The sequence below is a fragment of the Dendrobium catenatum genome, unplaced genomic scaffold, assembly GCF_001605985.2.
Source record: "Dendrobium catenatum unplaced genomic scaffold, ASM160598v2 original_scaffold_4717, whole genome shotgun sequence".
NCBI lineage: Eukaryota > Viridiplantae > Streptophyta > Magnoliopsida > Asparagales > Orchidaceae > Dendrobium > Dendrobium catenatum.
The window spans coordinates 55,031-76,863 of NW_021323178.1; positions in this window are offsets into that span (position 1 = coordinate 55,031).

A 21,833-nucleotide genomic window follows, 5' to 3' on the forward strand; every position below is an offset into this window, starting at 1 on the left:
GTAGCAGGAATATATGAATATGATTCTTTATCAATTTTGAATGCAAAAGTTGTAGAAATTTTTAAGAAGTTGAGCATAATAGGAGTAAATGAAGAATTAGTAATTAAATTATATATATCACTTTTGTTGGGTTAGGGCACCCTTCTCTAGTTAATGCTTTATGTGTTACAACAGGTGTTAGGGAAGCAAACTGTAGAATGATTATTGTTGCAACTTAATTTTCATAACTATGTTTTTATATCATATGTGTTTTTGATGATTCCAAAATCTTATTGTATTGATTACTGTTTCTCTTAAAATATATTGAAAATATTATTTGTTGTTTTTGTGTACTAACATTTCAGGAAAATCATACTCCAAACTGTTGAAGAGTTCAAGGCAGATTAGATTAGGGTTTGGTTGAAGTCTGTACTTTTTATATTTTTCTTAAGTCTGAGAGAGTATGATTGTAATTGGGTAACCATGCATACACACACTGGGGGAGTGTAAAAACTTGTATTTTTAAAACTAATCATATTATATGATCATCGATTGTATGATACAATTTGTCATGAATGTTCCTCCAGAATATAGTTGATCAAATTATGCCAGGAAAAATTTTCTAAGTCATGTTCCTACTGTTTGAAGTTACATTCATACAGATGACATACATAGTATGAAATGGCTACATACCAGTTCGTCCCAAACAAACTAACATTTTTGTTTGAACTGATTGTTCTATACAATCATAGGATCGTATTATACGACCAGAGGTTTATACAGACGATGTCTAGAGAATAAAATGAGTGTGTTCCAGTTCATCCATATGAACATGTAAAATTTTGGAACTGTTTGTACTGTATAATCATAGGTTCGTACAGACGACATCCAAAGTATGAAATGGACTCATCAATTTTTGTAAAAAAAAAATTATTTGGTTAAAGTAGATTATACTATACGATATTAGGTTTATATAGTACGTCATCCATAATACGTAACGCATTCGTATAAATTGTATTGGATGAATTGGTTCAATTTTGAACTGATCATACTGTACGATGGAATTTTGTACATATGACTACCAAAGTATGAAATCAATTTGTACAGGAGCATACGAGAGATTTTTGAACTGATTGTACGTATGATGTGCAATCGTACTATATGATCCAAGATGGATAAATTGAAATTTTTTCAGTTTTCTGGACAGTTTTTCATGTTAGTCATATATAAGAGTTCTTAAAACTAACTATCTAAGAACTCCTACTGTGAATTTTGTTTGAGAGTGCACTTGGAGAGTGTTTGGGAGATTTTCTTGTGATTGTAGAGATAAATTTCGTAAGAGGGAATTATGAAGGGATTCACAAGGTTGACCAACGATGAGTATCTCTTACTTGTTCTTTAAAGTTCTTCCTTACTTTCTTGAAGACTCTTAAAATAAGATTTATAAAGGAGCGCTGATACTCTAATACGTAGAGGGTGTGAAAGGATGATGGTACTCTGCCGACACCAGAAGGATGTGAAAGGATGACGGTACTCTGCAGACACTTGGAGGGTGTGAAAGGACATTGATTCTCTACTGTCACCAGGAGGGTGAAAAAGGATGATGGTACTCTGCCTCACTGGGGATTTATGGAAGAGAGGCTAATTATAAGGGCTTATCCATCTTGTTGTGGGAGAAAAAAGAGAGTCACTTTGGTATAGTGCAATACCTGAAGAGGGAGTTTTTAAAGAGTGGATGTAGGTCTTGTTGGACCGAACCACTATAATTTTTTTATATTTTTTTGTCTTTACTTTTTACTGTTTTTATTTTCTACAAGTTAATTTATGGTTAAAATTTTTATTTTGATAAATTTTTATTGTACTTATAAAAGTATAAAAAAAGTTTTTTATAATCTATCAAGAAAATTTTAAATTACAAATTCATCCCTGCTCTTGGTTAGCCTTGGGACAATTACTTTAGTTCTAACAACCTTTTCGGACAAGTGGCATTAGATCCTACTTTCAAAAATTAAGATTTATATAACTTTTTGAAAATGATCATAGCTACTTTTAGAAACCGTAACACACCCGAAGGGTATTCTATCACTAACCACCATTATTTGATAACATCTCTTTTAATTTTTGGATTTCATATTTATCTACTTTTCTTCAATAGCTTGAATCGTTTCACACAAATAGTCAACTCATTGCATGCTTTAGGTAGGGAACTAATGAATGCTAAAAAAGTACCTAAAATTCTTCGTTGTTTGCCTACTCTTAAGATGCAAAGATAACTGATATAACAGACTCGAAAGACTTAAATGTTTATTCTATTGACAATCTTCTTGGATCACAAACTACTTACGAATAAGGAGTGACTCAAAGACAGATTGATGGAGGTGAGAAGCGGAAGGAAAAGAATGTAGCATTTAAAGAAGATAACTCAGAGAGTGATCACTCTCAGCCTGAGGATGAAGACGATATTGCCTTAATGACAAGGCAATTCAGAAGTTTTCTTAAGAGGAAGCAAAGAAGATGTCATATGTGGAATAAAGGTAAGTTCCACAAAAATGCTAAGGCTTCTAATGATGTAATTTGTTATGAATACATGAAGCCTGGATACATAAATCTGAATGCCTAAATCTTAAAACTAATCATAGCAAGGAGAAGGTTTAGAAGAAAAGTAATGTAAGGAAGGGCAAGAAGATAGTATAAAGAGCATTTTGGGTAGACTTAGCTTTAGATTTCTCAGAAATAGAAGCAGAGGAGGAAGTCACCAATTTATGTTTAATGGCTGACAAGCTTGATCAATCAGATCAAAAAGAGGTATGTAACTTAACATTTGAAGAGTTATTTGATGTTTCTGGGAAAATTCATACTGCCTATAAATAACTCAAAAAGATACATGCTAGGTTGAACATAGAATTTTTAGAATTACAAAATGAGCATGAAATCCTTAGGAATGATCATGCACTGATTAATAACAACCACATGAAATTATTGGATGAGTTTGGTGAGTTGAACAAATAATATGAACTATTGAAATCATCACATTCTGAACTTGAAAATGATTTCAAAATATTTATGGATGAATTTGATAGTAGAAAGCATTATTTGAAAGTTGACAATACTGTTATAGAAAGTGCTAACTCATTTTTTAGAGAGAAACTAAAGCTCTTGAGGAAAACATACTACCCCCAACAGTTGAAGATTTTTATAATCTTGATATGAAGCCTAAAATTTTAAAACCTAAGAAAAGAAAGTTTAACTCACGTAGATTGATAAATCCTTTCATGGAGTGAAATATTTTTTCTTGTGGATCGATTGGACATATTTCTCACACTTGTACTATTCATAGTAAATCATATCTTATGTGGAGACCTAAGAGCATAAAATAAATCATATCAAACATGCATCTAGATTATTTTTACTAAGAGGAGAACCCAAACTTGTTTGGGTTCCCAAGTCTAATGTTTGATTATCTTATAGAAATACACTCATACAAGACCTCGTGAGAGCATTTGGTACCTTGATAGCAGATGCTCGAAGAATATGACTGGAGATACGACACAATTCATATCATTGGAAGCCATGAATGGATACAAGGTTACATTGGGAGACAATACCACTAGAAAAGTGGTAGGCACAAGTATGATTAGAAATTTGAGCAATTTTTTCATTCAAAATGTCTAATTGGTAGAAGACTTAAAGCATAACTTGTTGAGTATTAGTCAGCTATGTGATAAATGTTATAGTGTAAAATCTTTTCCCACTAGGTTCATAATAAGCAAAAATTGAATTGATGTTTTGCATGGAATTAGGGTAAATAATGTGTACATGCTTAATCTAAATTTTATTAAATATTCTAAAATTTTTTGTCTTAAAATAATTATTAATGAATCATGATTATGATATAGAAGATTTTGTCACGTAAGCATGAAAAATCTAAGGAAAATTATATAAAAAGAATTGGTTAGAGGATTATCCAAACTAAACTTAACTAAGGATCACCTATGTGATGCATGTCAATTAGGAAAACATGTAAAGTCTTCCTTTTATTCTATTAAGGATCTTAAAACTAGCAAACAATTGGAAATCATTCATATGTATCTTTTTGGATCGGTTAGCACTATAAGTCTAGGAGGTAAAGTGTTTGGATTTTTGATAATTGATTATTTTGTAAGATTCACTTGGGTTAGATTTTTATTTCATAAGAGTAAATCATTTGAGGAATTTAGAAACTTTTGTAATTGGATCCAGAGGAAATTAGGGTGTGAGATTTTATCAATTTAAAATGATCATAGAGGAGAATTTAAAAAATAAAATTTTGAAGATTTTTTATAAAGAGAAATGAATTGATCACAATTTTTAGCATCTAGGACCCCTCAGCAGAATGGCGTAGTAGAAAGAAAGAACAAAAAAATAATTAAAGCTGCTAGAGCTATATTGGTAGAATACTCACTACAAAAATATTTTTGGGCTGAAGTAATTAGTACATCTATTTATGTTCTGAATAGTGTGAACATTACATCAACATTGAATAAGACATCATATGAACTTCTTAAGGGTAGAACGCCTATTCTTTCACTTTTCCATATTTTTGGATGCAAGGTGTTCATTTACAATAATGGTAAACTCTTTTAGGAAAATTTGATTCAAAATTTGATGAAGGAATTTTTTTTGGATATTCTAGTATTGAAAAATCTTTTAATGTCTTTAATAAGAGATCTTTAGTAGCTGAGGAGCTCACATATGTTGTGTTTAATGAATCTGATATTTTGGAAAAGCCAAAGTTTAAAGAGGATCATATTAAAAAGATCTTCTAAGTAATTGAAAAGATAAATTTGAAAGAGAATGATGAATTAGAAAATCCTTTGCCTAGAGAATGGATATTTTTTAAGAATTACTCTAAGAAATTGATTTTAGGTGAGCCTAGTGAGGGTGTTAGGACTAGGCATGGACTTAGCAAAGAAGTGAACCATTCTGCCTTTATATCGAAGGTTGAACCCACTAATATAAATAAAAAACTTTCAGATGAATTTTGGATTTTAGCCATACAAGAAGATTTAAATCAATTTGTAAGAAATGATATTTGGGAATTAATTGAAAGGCCTAAGGATTAAAGTGTTGTTGGAACTAAGTGGTTGTTCAAAAATAAAATGAATGATTTAGGAGTATAGATTAGAAATAAGGTAAGATTGGTGGTCAAGGGGATAATAAAATAGAAGAGAGTGATTTTCATGAAACCTTTGCTCCTGTAGTTAGACTTGAAGTAATTAGAGTTTTGTTAGTCTTTGCCTGTTTTAAAGGTTTTAAATTATATCAAATGGATATTAAGAGTGCATTTCTTAATGGGGTAATATAGAAGGATGTTTATGTTGAGCAACCTCCAGGTTTTAAAAAATTTTAATTCCCTAATCATATGTTTAAATTTAAAAAGATATTATATGAACTAAAATAGGAACCTAGGGCTTAATATGAGAAGTTGAGCGCTTTCCTATTAGAGAGATCATTTGTGAAAGGAAGTATGCACACCACTCTCTTTTTGAAAAAGATAGGAGATGACATACTCATTGTTTAAATATATATTGATGATATCTTGTTTGGATCTATAAGTAAAAATCTTTGTGATGATTTTTCAAAAATAATAAGTAGTGAATTTAAGATGAGTTTGATGAGAGATTTGAGTTATTTTCTTAGTTTTAACATAAATTAACATGAGGAATAAACTTTTCTTAATCAATCAAAGTATATTAAGAATATTCTCAAGAAATATTAAATGGATAGTGTTAAACCAATGATTACACCAATAAGTTCCTTAGTGCAATTAGACAAGGGCTCTAAAGGAAAATTTTGTTGATCAAAAGAAATTTAGAGGTATAATTGAATTATTACTTTACTTTTCTGCTAGCAGACTAGATATCATGTTTAGTATTTATTTATGTGCTATATTTTAATATGATCCAAAGGAATCTTATTTGAAAGCAGTTAAAAGAATTCTAAGATATTTTTTGGGAACTCAAAACTTAGGGATTTGGTATCCTAGGCACACCTCTTCTTTTGAAATTATTAGATATTTTGATTCATATTTTATAGAATGTAGGGTTAATTGAAAAAGTACATATGGTACTTATTAATTCATAGGAAATTATTTAGTTTATTGGTCCATTAGGAAATAAAATTAATAGCCATATCTACTGCTGAAGCATAATATATTACCATAGGTAGTTGTGTGGCACAAGTTCTTTGATTAAAATAATGATTAATTGACTTTAAATTTTCTATTGGCACTATTCTAATTTAATGTGAAAATACTAGTATCATATATATTTCAAAGAATCCTATTCAACATTCTAGAACAAAGCATATAGTCATAATGCATCACTTCATTAGAGATCATGTAGCTAATGGAGAAATTGAATTACATCCCATTGATACTGAAAATAAACTTGCATATATTTTCACAAAACCATTGGCTTTTGACACTTTTAGCATTTTAAGGATCAGATTAGGTGTGTTTGATCTTAATGCTTAAGTTAAAATTCTGCAAACTTGATTTGTTGTGAATATGCATTTGTTTAGTATTTCTTTGTTCGTTTTTAACAGTTTGTTCGTTTGTGTGTTTTTAATTCGATTGTTGTGATTGTTTTTCTTTTAGGATTTTATTGTTTCTCTTATTTTTGACATTTTTTGCATGTCTTTGGATTTCAAGTGATTGGTTTTGAATTTTTTTTTTTGTTTATCATGTCTGATTTTAAGTGTATTCTTCATACTGTAAAAAGTTTTTTTTATACAATATGAAATTTATAACATATACATAATAGTTTTCTTAGTTGAGCATACTAAACATAGTTTTTTATAGGATTTCGTATTGTATGATGACATCATCATACTGTACAAAATATGTTCTTTCGTTTGTATGATTGGGGATAGTTTTCCAAAAAATGTCTGTTATTGATCACAGGTCGTACGTACAAAATTGCATTTTATCTGTATGATCTTGTTATCAGTTCCTTGTGGAGGACAAACTTAACCATCATTAATTGATCTTTAATATTCTAATCGTCCTGGACGATCACGTATTCACCTGTACGATCATTTGGTCAAAAGTCTATATGAAAGGATGCCTCGGAAAAGGCGTTTTATGAAAAGTTGTTTCATTTTTGGACATATCTGTTCATAAGTACGAACATTTTTTTGTCCCGTATGATTTTAAAATTATACATACTATCTTAATTTCATTTTGTATGATATATTATTTTTCTTTAAATAGAAGGGTCTTTCGATAAGTTTTTCATCACATTCTCATACGTTCCAAACCTTATAGAGCCCAAATCTTAGGAATAACAAGAAACATCAAACAACCCCACACCTATAAGGGATCGTCCTCAAGATCTAGTAGGGATGACAATTATCTATCTGAAGAGAATGAGGATGCTTTCTATAGGTATTTTGCTACAAAAATTACACCTTCCCATCTCCTCATTCAAAATGATAACAATTTCTCTATCATGCCCTTATTTTCTTCAACCAATATTTGTTTATTCTTGCTCTCATCTATGCTTATCATAAAGAAACATTCCAAACTTTTTTTTTCTAACATGAAGGTAAACCAATACAACACTAGGATTACCTCTTATATTTTTAAGCAACGAGTAGAAATTACTAAGGAAGACTTAGGCAACTTCCTCCACCTAAGAACCCACAGGATTAGAGCGCACTTTAACCTAGTCGACTTTAATTGGTCCGAAATAAATCAAACTCTTAGAGGTGTTGCCCAAGTGAGTCATTTGTCTTGAATCTATACCCTTAATCAAAATGCTAGGATTATTCAACACATTTTGAGAACGTCAATTATTCTAAAAGGTGATGATCGCATTAAGATGACGCCTCTTTTGTCCACAATTAGTTATTTGATAATGACCGAAAAACCTTTTAATGAAGCCCAACTTATCATTGATTATATTTACAAACTTTTTTATATTGGACTTCTTTATAATAAGAGAAAGAAAAATGTGACTTTAGAACACTTAGTTGTCAATATCTTAGAGAAGTACAATCTAATCCATAATTATCCTCCCACTGAATTTCCAATTTTTTGTACTGATGCCTCTTATCGGGCACTCTTTGGTAGGGATCAAAGCTCTTAGGGAGATGATTTTAAGGAAGAAGAAGGATCTCCTGCTTTAGCACCTACACTGCACCTGGAGCCGATCATAATTTTTACCAAGAAATGGTCTAGCACTTCGACAGAATTGAAACTCATTTAGATCAACATTTTGATCAAATTGAGAATCACTTGAATCAGCAAGATGCTAGATATAATGAAGATATGTGTTAGATCTGAGGGCAATTTGACTTGGTTTACACCAATGTAGCTATGAAGAATAGTTACTTTTCAATGTTAAACCCACCACCTCCTCCAGATCAAGGCTCCTGTGATTACTAGATGTACTTTTGTACTGTTGTTGCTTAAGATTAGTTATGTCTATTGTTGAGATGTATTTGCTTTGATTTTAATATTTTCAGGTTTATTGTATTCATGTGTTGTTCTTTCATTTATGGTATGAAGTGATCATAAATAAATTAGGTGTTTGTATGTGTTTGGATGATAAATGAAATGATGAAATATTTTGTTGACTTGTATTGAATTTCACTTCTTGAAATGTTTATGTTTTTGGAGAAAAATCTTTTGTGGTTGATCTTTAGAACGAGTTTTTTAATACCTTTGCTCTACAAATTATTTCCTTTGCAAAATTTAATCTTTCCAAATTTAAATTAAAATTATGACTTGATGTATATAAGGAGATCAATTTTATGTTCATATAGACAAGTATTATGGAGAGTTCTTGAAAAGAAAGGAGTCAATAATGCTTATATTCAAATCATTAAAGATTTGTATGCAGGAGCTATTACTTGTGTTCAAACACAAGGTGGATTGACAAAGTATTTCCCTATTTCGGTTGGGTTACATCAAGGATCAGCCTTAAGCCCATATCTTTTTGCTTTAGTCATGGATGTTCTCACTAGACATTTGCAAGAGGATGTACCTTGGTGTATGCTTTTTGCTGATGATATTCTTCTTGTTGATAAGACTAGAGAGGGAGTTGAAGGTAAACTTGAATTATGGAGGTCAACTTTAGAGTCTAAAGGTTTTCGCTTGAGTAGATCTAAAACGGAATATATGGAGTGCAATTTTAGTAGTAATAGACCTAGTGAGGGGATTGTGACTTTGGGTGATCAAGTCATTAATAAGAGTACACATTTTAGATATCTTGGATCTATTGTTTAGAGTGATGGTGAAATAGATGGGGATATTATCAGCAGAATTCAAGTTGGATGGTTGAAGTGGAGGAATGCATCGGGCTTGTTATGTGATAGAAATGTACCCCTCAAACTTAAGGGAAAATTCTATAAGATGGTAGTGAGGCCTGCAATGCTTTATGGTGCCGAATGTTGGCCTTTAAAAGAGAAGCATAATACTAAGTTAAGTGTGGCAGAGATGAGGATGCTCAGGTGGATGAGTGGCTTTACCCTTAGAGATAGGATACGAAATGAGCGTATACGTGAAAAGGTTTGAGTAGCTCCAGTAGAAGATAAGATTAGAGAAAGTCGCCTTAGATGGTTTGGTCACATAAAACGGCGGCCTTGCGATGACCCGGTTAGGAGAGTAGAGGTATTAAATTTGACTTATGTTAAGAAAGGTAGGGGTAGACCTAAAAAGACTTGGTTAGAAAATATTAGGAATGACCTTTCTTTATTAGATTTAAACGAGAATTTGACTTTTAATAGGACACAATGGAGAAAAAGGATTCATGTAGCCGACCCCACGTAGTGGGATAAAGGCTTGATGTTGTTGTTGTTGTATAGACAAGTATTATTTTAATATAATTGTTGCAAAGTATATATCTTCTTAATTTTATTTTCTTTTCCAATGTGTTTATTTTGTCATTATTGGATTTGAATTAAGATTATTGATATTGGATAGACTGAAAAAAAAAGCACAAAACATACAAAAATAGAAAATATGCACAATGGTTCGCAAAGTAAAAAGAGACACAAAATTAGCCCAAATATAAAATATGCATAAAGTGTGCCACAAACATTTGAAAATCTGCGCAATGTCGCCAATTGAAAAGTTCATATTGTTCTTTCCGTTGTCATTCTATCTCTAATCCAAATCTATATAATTGACAATCATTTTTGCTATTAAAGTAAAAATTAATTAATCTTTTTTTCATCATTTTTTTAAAAATCATTTTTATTTAATTTTTCTAGAATGAATAATGAACCTGATTGACTTTTCTTATCTTAGTTGTTATTTGATTTAAACTTTAAATTTTTCTTTTTAGCATTAGAAAGTTAATGTTATATGTGCAATTAGTTTTAAATATTCTTCTTCTTAAAATCTTTTGATTTATCCATAGAAACTTTTCATTTCAAGATGTACTTCCCTTTTTATTGCTGTAAAAAGGGGGAGTCATAATATTGTTTGATTATTGATTTTTTTTTTAATTGAGTTGTGTTGATGTGTGTATGTTTTGAATGTATGTATGTTTTATTCGTGTTCGTGTCTTTAATTGAGTTGTATTTTGTTCAAGTTATTTTTTTATTTTAGTAGTTGTTGTTTCTTTTTAATTTTTAGGGTTGTATTTTTTGATATTTATGGGAACCCCTTGTTTTAAATTGGTCATTCATTTAGGGGGAGCTAAGGAGAAAATTTGTTTTAATTGTTAACTCAAATAATAATTATTTTTTCATCATAAAAAAAGGAGAGATTGTTGCACTTAGTTTTCATAACTATGTTTTTATTTCATGTGTATTTTTAATGATTCTAAAATCTTCTTGTGTTGATAATTATTTCTCCTAACATATATTGGAAATATTGTTTGGGTTGTTTGTGTACTAATGTTTCAGAGAAATCATACTCCAGACTGTTGATGACTTCAAGATTTATTAGATTAGAGTTTATTGTAATTGAAGTCTGTACTTTTTATATTTTTCATGAGTTTGAGTGAGCGTGATTGTAATTGGATAACCGTGCACACACATACTAGGAGAGTGTAAAAACAACTATTTTTAAAACTAATTATATTATATGATCATCGATCGTATGAGATGATTTGTCCTGAATGTTCTTTCAGAATAGAGTTGATCAAATCATGCAACAAAAAATTTTCTAAGTCATATTCGTACTGTATGAAGTTATATTCATACATACAACGTTTAGAGTACGAAATAACTACGTACCAAATCATCCCAAATGAACTCAAAAAATTTTCTGAACTGATCGTACTATGCTATCATAAGTTCGTACAGATGACATCCAGAGTATGAAATGGGTGCGTACTAGTTTGTCCATACAAACAGATAATTTTTTTGAATTGTTCGTATACTATACGATCATAGGTTTATACAGACGACGTCTAAATTACGAAATGGACTCGTTTATTTTTATACCAAATGAAACATGATTTGGTTAAAACGGATCATACTGTATGATATTGGGTCCTTTCAGTATGTCATCTAGAGTATGAAATGTGTTCATACAGAATCGTACAGGATGAATTGATTCAATTTTGAACTGATTGTAATGTATGTTGGTAGTTCATGCATATGATTGCCAGAGTATGAAATCAGTTCGAATAGGGTCATATGAGAAATTTTTGAACTTATCGTACATATGATATGCGATCATATTGTGCAATCCAAGACGGACTAATTAAAATTTTCAGTTTTCTGGATGATTTTTCATATTATTCATATATAAGAGTTCTTAAAACTAATTGTCTAAGAACCCCTACTACGAATTTCTTTTGAGAGTGCACTTGGAGAGTGTTTAGGAGAGTTTTTTATGAATGGAGAGTGAGAGATTTCTTAAGAGGGAATTGTGAGGGAGTTCACAAGGTTGTCCAATGGTGAGTACTATTGCTTATTATTCAAAGTTTTTCCATTCTTTCTTGAAGACTCTTGGAAGAAGATTTTCAAAGGAGTGTCGGTACTTTGCCGACACCAAAGCATGTGAAAGGATGACGATACTCTGCCAACACCAGGAAGGTGTGAAAGAATGACAGTACTCTATAAACACTTAAAGAGAGTGAAAAGACACCGATTCTCTGCCATCACCAGGAGGGTGAAAAAAGACGATGGTACTCTGCCTCACTGAAGATTGGTGGAAGAGAGGTTAATTGTAAGGGCTTCTCCTCTTTGCTGTGGGAGAAAAAGAAGAGTCACTATTGTATAATGCAATACCTGAAGAGCGAGTCTTCAGGGAGTGGATGTAGGTCTTATTGGACCGAACCACAATAAACTTTTGTATTTTTTCTGTCTTTACTTTTTACTATTTTTATTTTATGCAAGTTAATTTATGGTTGAAATTTTTATTTTGATAAATTTTTATTGTGATTATAAAATTATAAAAATGATTTTTTAATCTACCAAGAAAATTTTAAATTACCAATTCACCCCCCTCCCCCTCTTGGTTTGCCTTAGGATAATTACTTTAGGTCAAACAATCTTTTTTTTTTTTGAAGAAAAGCCGGAGCTTGCTTATATTAATAAGAAAATAAGAGCAACTACAAGGTTGATTCCTCCTTCAAAGTATTATAGAATGAAGGAGGAACCTTATTCAAAGAAAATTCATCCCAACTAAAACTATTAAAAAGAGCATAGTTAGCACATAAGTTTACTAACTTATTACTTTCCCTACCTATACAATTGAAAATGACAAAATTAAAATTCATAAGAAATTCCATACCATCTTCATTGTAGTTTCCTTTTTTCCAAGTTCTTTGAAGGGAAGAAATGATATTTGAATTGTCCCCTTCTATAATGATGCCTTTGTATTTGAACATCCAATCATTGATCTCCTCCTTTAAGGAATGAAATGCTAGAAGCTCCAATTTTGCTATGTCCCAATGAACACAAGATCTACCATAAGAAAATAGGAATCTCCCTTCGCAGTCCCGAAAAACTGCAGTACTTCCTGCTGTGCAAGAAGAAAGTAGAGATGCATCAACATTAACCTTTAGCCATTTGGGTGGAGGAGGATGCCAAGTATTAGATAGTCTGAAAGACTGGTTAACATCCTAGTGGCCCAAATAAAAGTGACTAAAGCTGTGTGAAAATGAAGCATAGCATATAGCATTGGAAGCAATAAAACTAGGTCTGTCCTCCACTCCTTCATGAATCATTTTGTTCGTACCTTTCCAAGATAGGAAAACTGCATTGCAATATAGGTTAACAATCATACCTTTCTTCACTGAAGTAGCTTCCAGCCATCTGATACATTCTTCAATCTTTACAAACAGCGGAATTCCAAATCCCCATTGGTTTAAATGGTAAATTACCTCTTTAAAATTCAAGCATCCACACATAATATGCTCAACATCTTCAATTGCATTGCATCCCCTAGGATAATTGGCATTCTCTATGAATCTTGTATAGCATAAGAATTGAAGAGATGGGGTTGATTTTCTACTTAATCTCCACCAAAACACTTTCACTCGAGCATTCAACTTAGTATTTTTGATCCAGTCCTAATTCTGAGAATCACAAGTTTCTTGTACCGAAGCATTGAAGGCTAATTCAGAAATAGAAATTCCAGATTTTTGATGAATCAGCTCCATTCGATCCTCCTCCCTGTCTTGTGTAATCCTTATTTATATGATTAAATTTACCAGCTCCTTTCCAAAGGTTTCTAGCAACACCGGTTCATTCCAACAGCCATCAAGTATGAAGTCTTTGACAAAAATAGCTCCATCCTCATGTGGAACAACAAACTTAGGCAACATATTAATGCATTTATCCAATATCCAATTATCTTTAAATGCATCTACTGAATCTCCATTTTCTAAAGACCATCTTATAATAGGTTTCAACATTTTGCATCCATCTTTTAATAATTTATAAGAGGAAGAGCATCTACCTCTACCACTTCCCTTGTCAAGCCTTACACAGTATTTAGCCACCATTACATTGTGCAAAAGAGAGTCTTTATCTTGAATGAATCTCCATGCAAATCTAGCTCTCAAAGCAGGAGTTTTTGTGACATTTGAATGCAACCCACAGCCACCTCTGCCAATTGGTTTGCACAATTTAGTCCAACTAACATAGTGCAACCCCATAGATCCATTCTTTTTATTCCAAATGAAGTTCCTGCAGATTTTGTCAAGTTCTTCTAGCACTCATTTTGGGACAAGTGAGTGTGTAGCATGAAGAGTAGGTAGGGATAACATTACAGATTTTACCAATATCAACTTACTCGCCAGAGATAAAATTTTACTTCTCCATAGATTCAGCTTCCTCAAGGCATTATCTATGATGAACTGGAATTCATCACTTGTAAGTCTTCTTAATGCTATCTTCAATCAAAGGTAGTTGAATTCTTTTACCGTTTTGAAACCCATTATTCTTGAGATGCTTTTCTTCTTCTTCCTCCCCACATGCTTACAAAACAAGATGGCAGATTTGCTCTTATTTATTCTTTGGCCAGTCCATTCATAGAAGTTATATAAGATGTTCTTAACTCCCTCAAAATCCTTCCTATTAGCTTCAAAAAACATTATTACATCATCTGTATAAAGTAAATGGGAAATTTTTGGCCCTATAGAGTTGATCTTGATACCACAAGAGCTTTGAGCAAAAGCATTTGAAAGAAGTTGTGAGCAAAGTATAAAAAGGTAGGAGACAAGGGACACCCTTACCGAAACCACTCCTAGCTTGAATCCAATTTGAGCAATTGCCATTGATGATTAAAGAAAACTTTGGGTCTTCCGCACACTCCATGATGAGTTTGGATATCTTTGTAGGAAAGTTAAAATACTCCAACACTTTCCTGAGAGAAGGCCAAGATATGGAATCATAAGCTTGTTCCATGTCTACCTTGAAGGATACAAGACCTTTAGTAGCTTCTGAGAACCTTAGTTTATGAAAAATTTCCTATGCCACCAACACTTGGTCAGACAAAGACCTCCCTTTGATGAATGCTGCTTGCTCTTTAGAGATAAGCTTTGGAATGACCACAACTAATCTGTTCAAAATTACCCTTGCCGCCACCTTGTACACAATATTGCATAGACTTATTGGTTTATAGTTAGATGGGAGAATAGGATTTGATACCTTCGGTATAAGCACAATTAATGTTTCCTTCCATTCTTTGTTTAGCTCCCTATAGCAAAGGAAATGACTTGTTGCCCTCCAAAAATCAGTTTGATGATGCCCCAATATGCTTTGATGAAAGAGTTTGAAATTCCATCATTACCAGGTGAAGTATTACTTCCCAATTGATTCAGAACACATTCTACTTCTTCAATAGTAAACTCTTCCTCCAGGAATTCCATGTCCCATGCATTTAGGCAATTATTAGCAACCGTCCATCCATCTAGCTTGCAACTTCTTGCATCCCATTTTTCTGGAAAAACTGAAAGAAAACATCTTCCATCTGTTCTTGTTCTTCCACCAACATCCCATTCTCATTCTTTACTTTGACAATTTTATTGGAGTTTCTTCTAGCACTAGCATAGGAATGGAAGAATTTTGAATTCCCATCTCCTTCATTTAACCACTTTACTTTAGCTCTTTGCTTCCACCAAGAATTAAATCTAGCCGTGGTTGAATTCAATTCATTCACCTTTGCTTTAAGACTCCAATAATCAAATTCCGAGAGAGACCCATGAGAAGATTCTTTGCTTTGAAGTTCCATGATCCCATTCATAAGATCATTTTTAAGTTTGTTAAGATCCTTTAACTTAGACTTGCTCCAAAAAAACAACAACTTCAAGGACCTTCTAAATTTCTTATTGAGAACTTGAGAACAATTACATTGATAATTTTTTCTTCATTCCTTTCTCACCACCGCAAATGATGCTTGATAAGATGCCCAACCGTTTTCTAATTTAATTTGATGTTCTTTTTAGAGATAGAGTTAAAATTCTGAAAATGCAATATGACTGGACAATGGTCCGAGGCTATCCTAGCCAAATGCCTCACTACCAAACTATAGGGGGAGCTCAATGCAGTAGAGTTGATAACACACCTATCTAATCTTTCAAGTATCCTTGCTCCACCACATTTATTGTTTCACCATGTGTATTTAGGCTCAATGAACCCAACTTCATGCAAACCATTATTGAGCAAGCATTCTTTCATCTCCTTTGGTCCTTGAGAGAAAATGAACCTTCTACCTCCTATTTTATCTTCTTTGCCCATTATACAATTAAAGTCTCCACCTATTGCCATAGGTAAATCTCTAATGGAATACTTATCTAGCATTTCCCATAGATCCCTTCTCTTTTGTAATTCTCTTCTTCCATAAACCATGGCCACCCTCCACATACCTTTGTTGAACATTTTAAGATCTCCAATAACTACTTGACAAGAGAAATCCACCACCGATAACTCAACAAGATTAGAATTCCAAAGTATTAAAATGCCACCAGATAACCCTGATGAAGGAACAAAGAAAAAGTCCCATTCGTTGCCAATCATATTATTAATCTCACTTCTATCTATATTAGTTAATTTGGTTTCTACCAAACCCAAAACGAACACTCCATTATTTTTAACAAATTCCCTAAGGTATAGAGAAGCACTCCTCTTCCTTGCTCCTCTACAATTCCAAAAAGCTATAGAATACATTAAATGGGATTTGGGGGATTAATCCACAAAGTACCCTTCCCATCAAGCTCCAATCTCCGGCTTCTTGATGAAGAGTTGATTGGTCCCCATTCCCTCAACTATTTTGGTATTTTCTTCTTTGTAGGTTAAGAAGAGTCCACCTTCCCTTCACTTACATAATTCATGGTTTCACAGAAAACTGAAATAGAACCTTCTTTATCTTCCCTCCTTGCAATATTTACTATTACAATATTACCAACACATGCTTCTATCTCCTCTTCAACTATGACAACATTTGTTAATTGAACTAACTCTCCTTGTCCAGATCCATAAGTGCACTGAAGCAATTCCCATCACACACAGACTACATAACTGCTTGATCTTTGTTGTTCCCCACTTCTAAGATATCTGATTTACTACCAAACAGATTTTGCTGCATAGATTTCTGATCTTCAATTTGCTTGTCTACCTTTCTTATTTCATTTATTTTATCACTTTGCTTCAAAGGCACAAAGTTACTCCTACTGTCAACCCGAGAAACTAGTCTTCTGGGCATAGTATTGTTAAATTTTTTCTTCCCATACTTTACCAACATCCATGGTCCGTATTCTTCCTTTTCAATCAACCCATCTATACCCAGATTTTGATTGCCTTCAGCAGTTTCATTTTCCACCATATTAATAGAAATTGAATTAACAGGCCTTGTGGACTTTACCCTGTTCTCCTTAATAACTTTTGCACAATCATTCTTACCATGGCCAATTTTCCCGCATTCAAAATAGAGGTTAGGCAACCTCTCATACTCAATTCTCTGGAAGAATTTTTCTTCATCTCCTTCTACCCAAACACCTGTAGGTAATCTATACGAACAGATACCCTCCCAAATTCTCTTATGGACCATTGAAACATATTGCCGTCAATCAAATAAGGCTTTCCCACCATGGATGCTATACGACATATGTTTATCTCATCCCAACAATGCAGCGGTAAGTTGGGAAACTTGATCCAAATTGGAGCAGATAGTCTTTTAAGTGAGTTAGGATCAAACTTTTGAGTCCATCTTTCAATCCCCAATATGTTTCCATTGACAGACCAGGGGCCATTAGTTAGCGCAGCTTCCATATGCTCAGGTTCATAGAACGAACATAGAATCCATCCATTTCCAAGCACCATTAGATGGAATTTTCCATATTGTCCCCATTGTTTCCTCAATTCAAAGCTAATTGAAGAAAATGGAACATCTCCACCAAATGTTTTAACCACCAAGGATTTATCAAGCTTTTTGGTGTTCTCTAAAACTTTTTCCACATGAAGTTTGACAAATGTTCCATCCTCAGATACATAGTTTCCAAATTCCAACTCAGCAACTCTATATTATCATTTTTTAACCAAAGATTCTGATGATTTCCTAAATTAGGCCATTTAGGCAAATCAACATTAACTTCGTCACATCTGCCCAGATCACCTGTTAAGCATTCTCGAACCTCCTCCAGATCCGATTTTGTATTACCTTCAACTGCCAAACCCTTCTTCATTCCAGAACCATCAGATTCATTCGTACTAATAGCATCCTTCGGTTGAGAACCTCCCTTCTCACAACTTATAAAAACCATTCCAGCTGCATTAAACTCTTTATTAGTTTCAGCATTAGAATTTGATTCCAGAGAATACTCCATCTCTCCCTTAGCCAACAGAACCTTTCCAGACAAACCAAAAGTCTCCAGATTATCTTCCAGCGGAATTCCCTTTCCCTTAACAGCAGCTTCCATTTTTTGTTTCTTCAAAAGCAGACCTCCCTCATTGATGACTAATGGCTTATTCATCTTAGCATTTACCTTAACTCTAAGGATGAAATTTGATATGTCATCTCTGAATGCCGGAGGGGATGATGTCACACCATGAGCACCGCTAATCACGGGACGTCCAGATAAACGTCGTTCCTCAAACGGACCGCCGGCCAAAGGAGGCCAGCAAACTTTTTCATCATCATTAGTCTCTGACGTTGAATCCACGAAATTGGAAATTTGAATAATAGAATTTTGAAATCCCAGACTTTCTCAACAATTCTACACTATAACAATTCTTCGACGTCTAACAATCTATTCAGACTTTTAATTATTCCCCATTATGGCCCTTATAAAAAGAAATTTTTTTGGTTTTAAGCAATATGAGAAGGAGGATAAAAGGAAACCTTAGTAAACCTAGAGTGTTAGAGATGCCTGATAGCATCAACAGTAGTAGAAGTGCTTGAATTCCTAAAACTTTGGGAGATCGGGTGGCTGAACTAAGAGGGAAGATAGAAAAAATGACTCAATTATGTGAGGAATCAAAAGATTAGTAGTTTGAGATGAGGATGTCCCATATTATGGATCATTAGGAAAAGAATTACAAATACACTATTGACTTTAATGATGCTCTTGTAGGAATGTTTAGAAGTATTCCTTTTGTGGAGCATCCTAATCAACTTAAATTTCCATCTACACCTTCTTATGATTTTTTTATTAAGTAGTATGGAAATAGAGGACAAAATGATGATGATGAGGAGGAAGACCCAGATTCTACTAGCTATGTGGTGTTCTTGTTTGTCTTAAGAAGAGAGAGAGAGAGAGAGAGAGAGAGAGAGAGAGAGAGAGAGAGATTAAATGCTACTTTTATTATGTAGCATATTTTTACTTTCATTTCTTTTCCTTGGGGAAGACCCCAGTGACTTGATGGAGTGATATTGTTGTATGAGCCTCATTATTAGTTATGGCCTTGATAGCTATTGAATGTGTGATGGTGCATATAGCTCTAGTTATTTTATATATTATATGATTTTATTTTATATCATATGTTTTGTACCTTTCTATCATTCATATAAAAATATATGTATTTATTAATGTTTATGTGTGCTTTTATTTTCATTTGATTAATTTCCTCTTATAATTACGTTTTTATATTATCTTCCATTAAAATGTTGGCATTTGATTATTTATTTAACTATAATAAAAAAGATAATTATAAATTATATAAAATTAGGATAATAATAAAATCCTAGATCATAGTTCAAATTAATACTACTTTATGATACATAGATTTAAAAAAGTAATAATTAATTGACTTAGATAATTTAAATTATTGACTTAACTTGAATTTATAATTTATACATTGACCTTTTGAATTGAAGATGAATAGTTAAGGTTAAAGAATAGATATGGTTACAATAAAATTGAAAACTCAACTAAATTGGAATTAGTAATCTTATTAAATCCTTACATTAAACTCATTAAGATTATAAGAAAATTTTAAGCAAAATTGATAGTCAAAATCTTTAACTATGTACTCCACCAAAAATAAAAAAAGGAAAGAAATGTGAAAAGAGCTCTAAAATGAAAAAAAAAAAAAAAAGAGTACAGTAAAAAATTGGTATCAAATTAAAGATTAGAATTTGCTTGCAAATTTATACTTAAATTCACAAAGGATAAGATAAGAGAACTAGTACAAAGGATTGTGAAGTAATAAATTTTCAAATTTAACTACATATCCATCTAATCTTTAAAGCTTCATTATTCAATTCAGAGTTCAAAATTCAATGTTTATATTCATAACATATAAATACAATTTAAGCAATAATAAGGGTGTTTAGTTAGAATAATTATTAGTAATTTTCTAAACTATAATTATAACTTTATTTGTTTTCACTACTTTTAGAGTGTGATATATTATCCTATATTTTAGCAATTTTAAATTACCAATTTTATTTTTGTTATTTAATCAATCAAATTTACAAATTGCTTTATTTGCTTAAGGATAAGTAAGAGTTTAAACTCACGAGAATTTGATAAGTGTAAATTATTTAGTGTTTTACATATTTTATTTAAGTGAAAATATGTTATTTTTGTTGTATTTATTCAAGGAAAAAAACTTAAAAATGTTAAATTTTTTAAAGAGCTTTAAATGTCATGGCGTCTGCTAAAACAATGCTGCAATGCCACCTACAGTAACATCGAGGTGCCATAAATCAGACATTTTAGTGCCAAGTTATCCTTTAGTAGCATTGCAGCATTAACAAAGCCAACACCACAACATTACTAGTGCCATGGCATCGAGAAGTTAGCTTGGCAATGTTGAATTCTCTATTTTAAATATCAAGGCTCACAATTTCTCATGCCTTGGTTCCATTTTTTGCACTCGGGTGCCACAACGCTTGAATGTCAATAGAAACATGGCGTTGCAGTTGTAACTTCCAAGGGATACATACTATCAGTTAAGGATGCAACTATATACTAAGTAATTTATCACATCAATAAGCACCACAGTAGTGTAAATGTTTTAGTGTTAAGGCGTTAGTTCACTTCAAGGGTGTCATGTCGCCACTCTTTCAAGCACCGCAGTGCTAGATGCCTTTTTTGTGTTGTCCTATAAATAATTATGATGTTATATTTCTAAGGGATTTGAGCCACTTATGTAAAATTTAGTATTTCTTAGAGTACTTCTCTAGTTCACTCTTAGAGTAAAATCTAAGGGAGGTTAGGGATGTACATGATACAATTATTTAGAGTATTTAGCCGATGTTTCTTGAAACAACTCTATAAGTTAAGGGAGAACGAGTGTAGAGAATATATTTTGATCTTTTATGGTGATATGACTCTCTTATAGTTTACTTCTTTCAAGAATTTAATAAAATTATTTTGCTTTTTATTTACTATATGTCTAGCTAATTCTCTTATTTTGGATTGATGATGTAAAGTGAATGTTAAGTACTAAAAAAGACTCTTATTCTATAATATTAAATGATAATTTCAATATTATGTCGTTCTTAATTTAATATGCATAGTGGTCATATTTGTACTTAAAATATAGTGTGATGTATAACCTCAACGGAGAAATGCAAGAACAACCAAGAATATTTAAATAGGATGTTTGCATGCTTAGACATAGGATGTAAAATATTCTAGGTTATTAAGGATATACTATAATTATAGTAGGTCAATAGATATCATTTGCACCCATACAAGCTCAACAGAGATTTAGAGATGCATATGCTATGAATCACAACTAAAATTAAGAGTCTCGTTAGGTTAGATATTAAATTTACACTCATCAAATTAAAACACTTAAATAAAATATTGTATCCAATATTTTTACTATTTTTGTGATAGAATCTCCATAATTATCTTTTTTATTTCACTAATACAATTATTTCAATTAGAATAATCAGTAGTAGTTTGTTGCAAGTAAGTATACTTCCTCATAGGTTTCACACTCTACTCTATCAC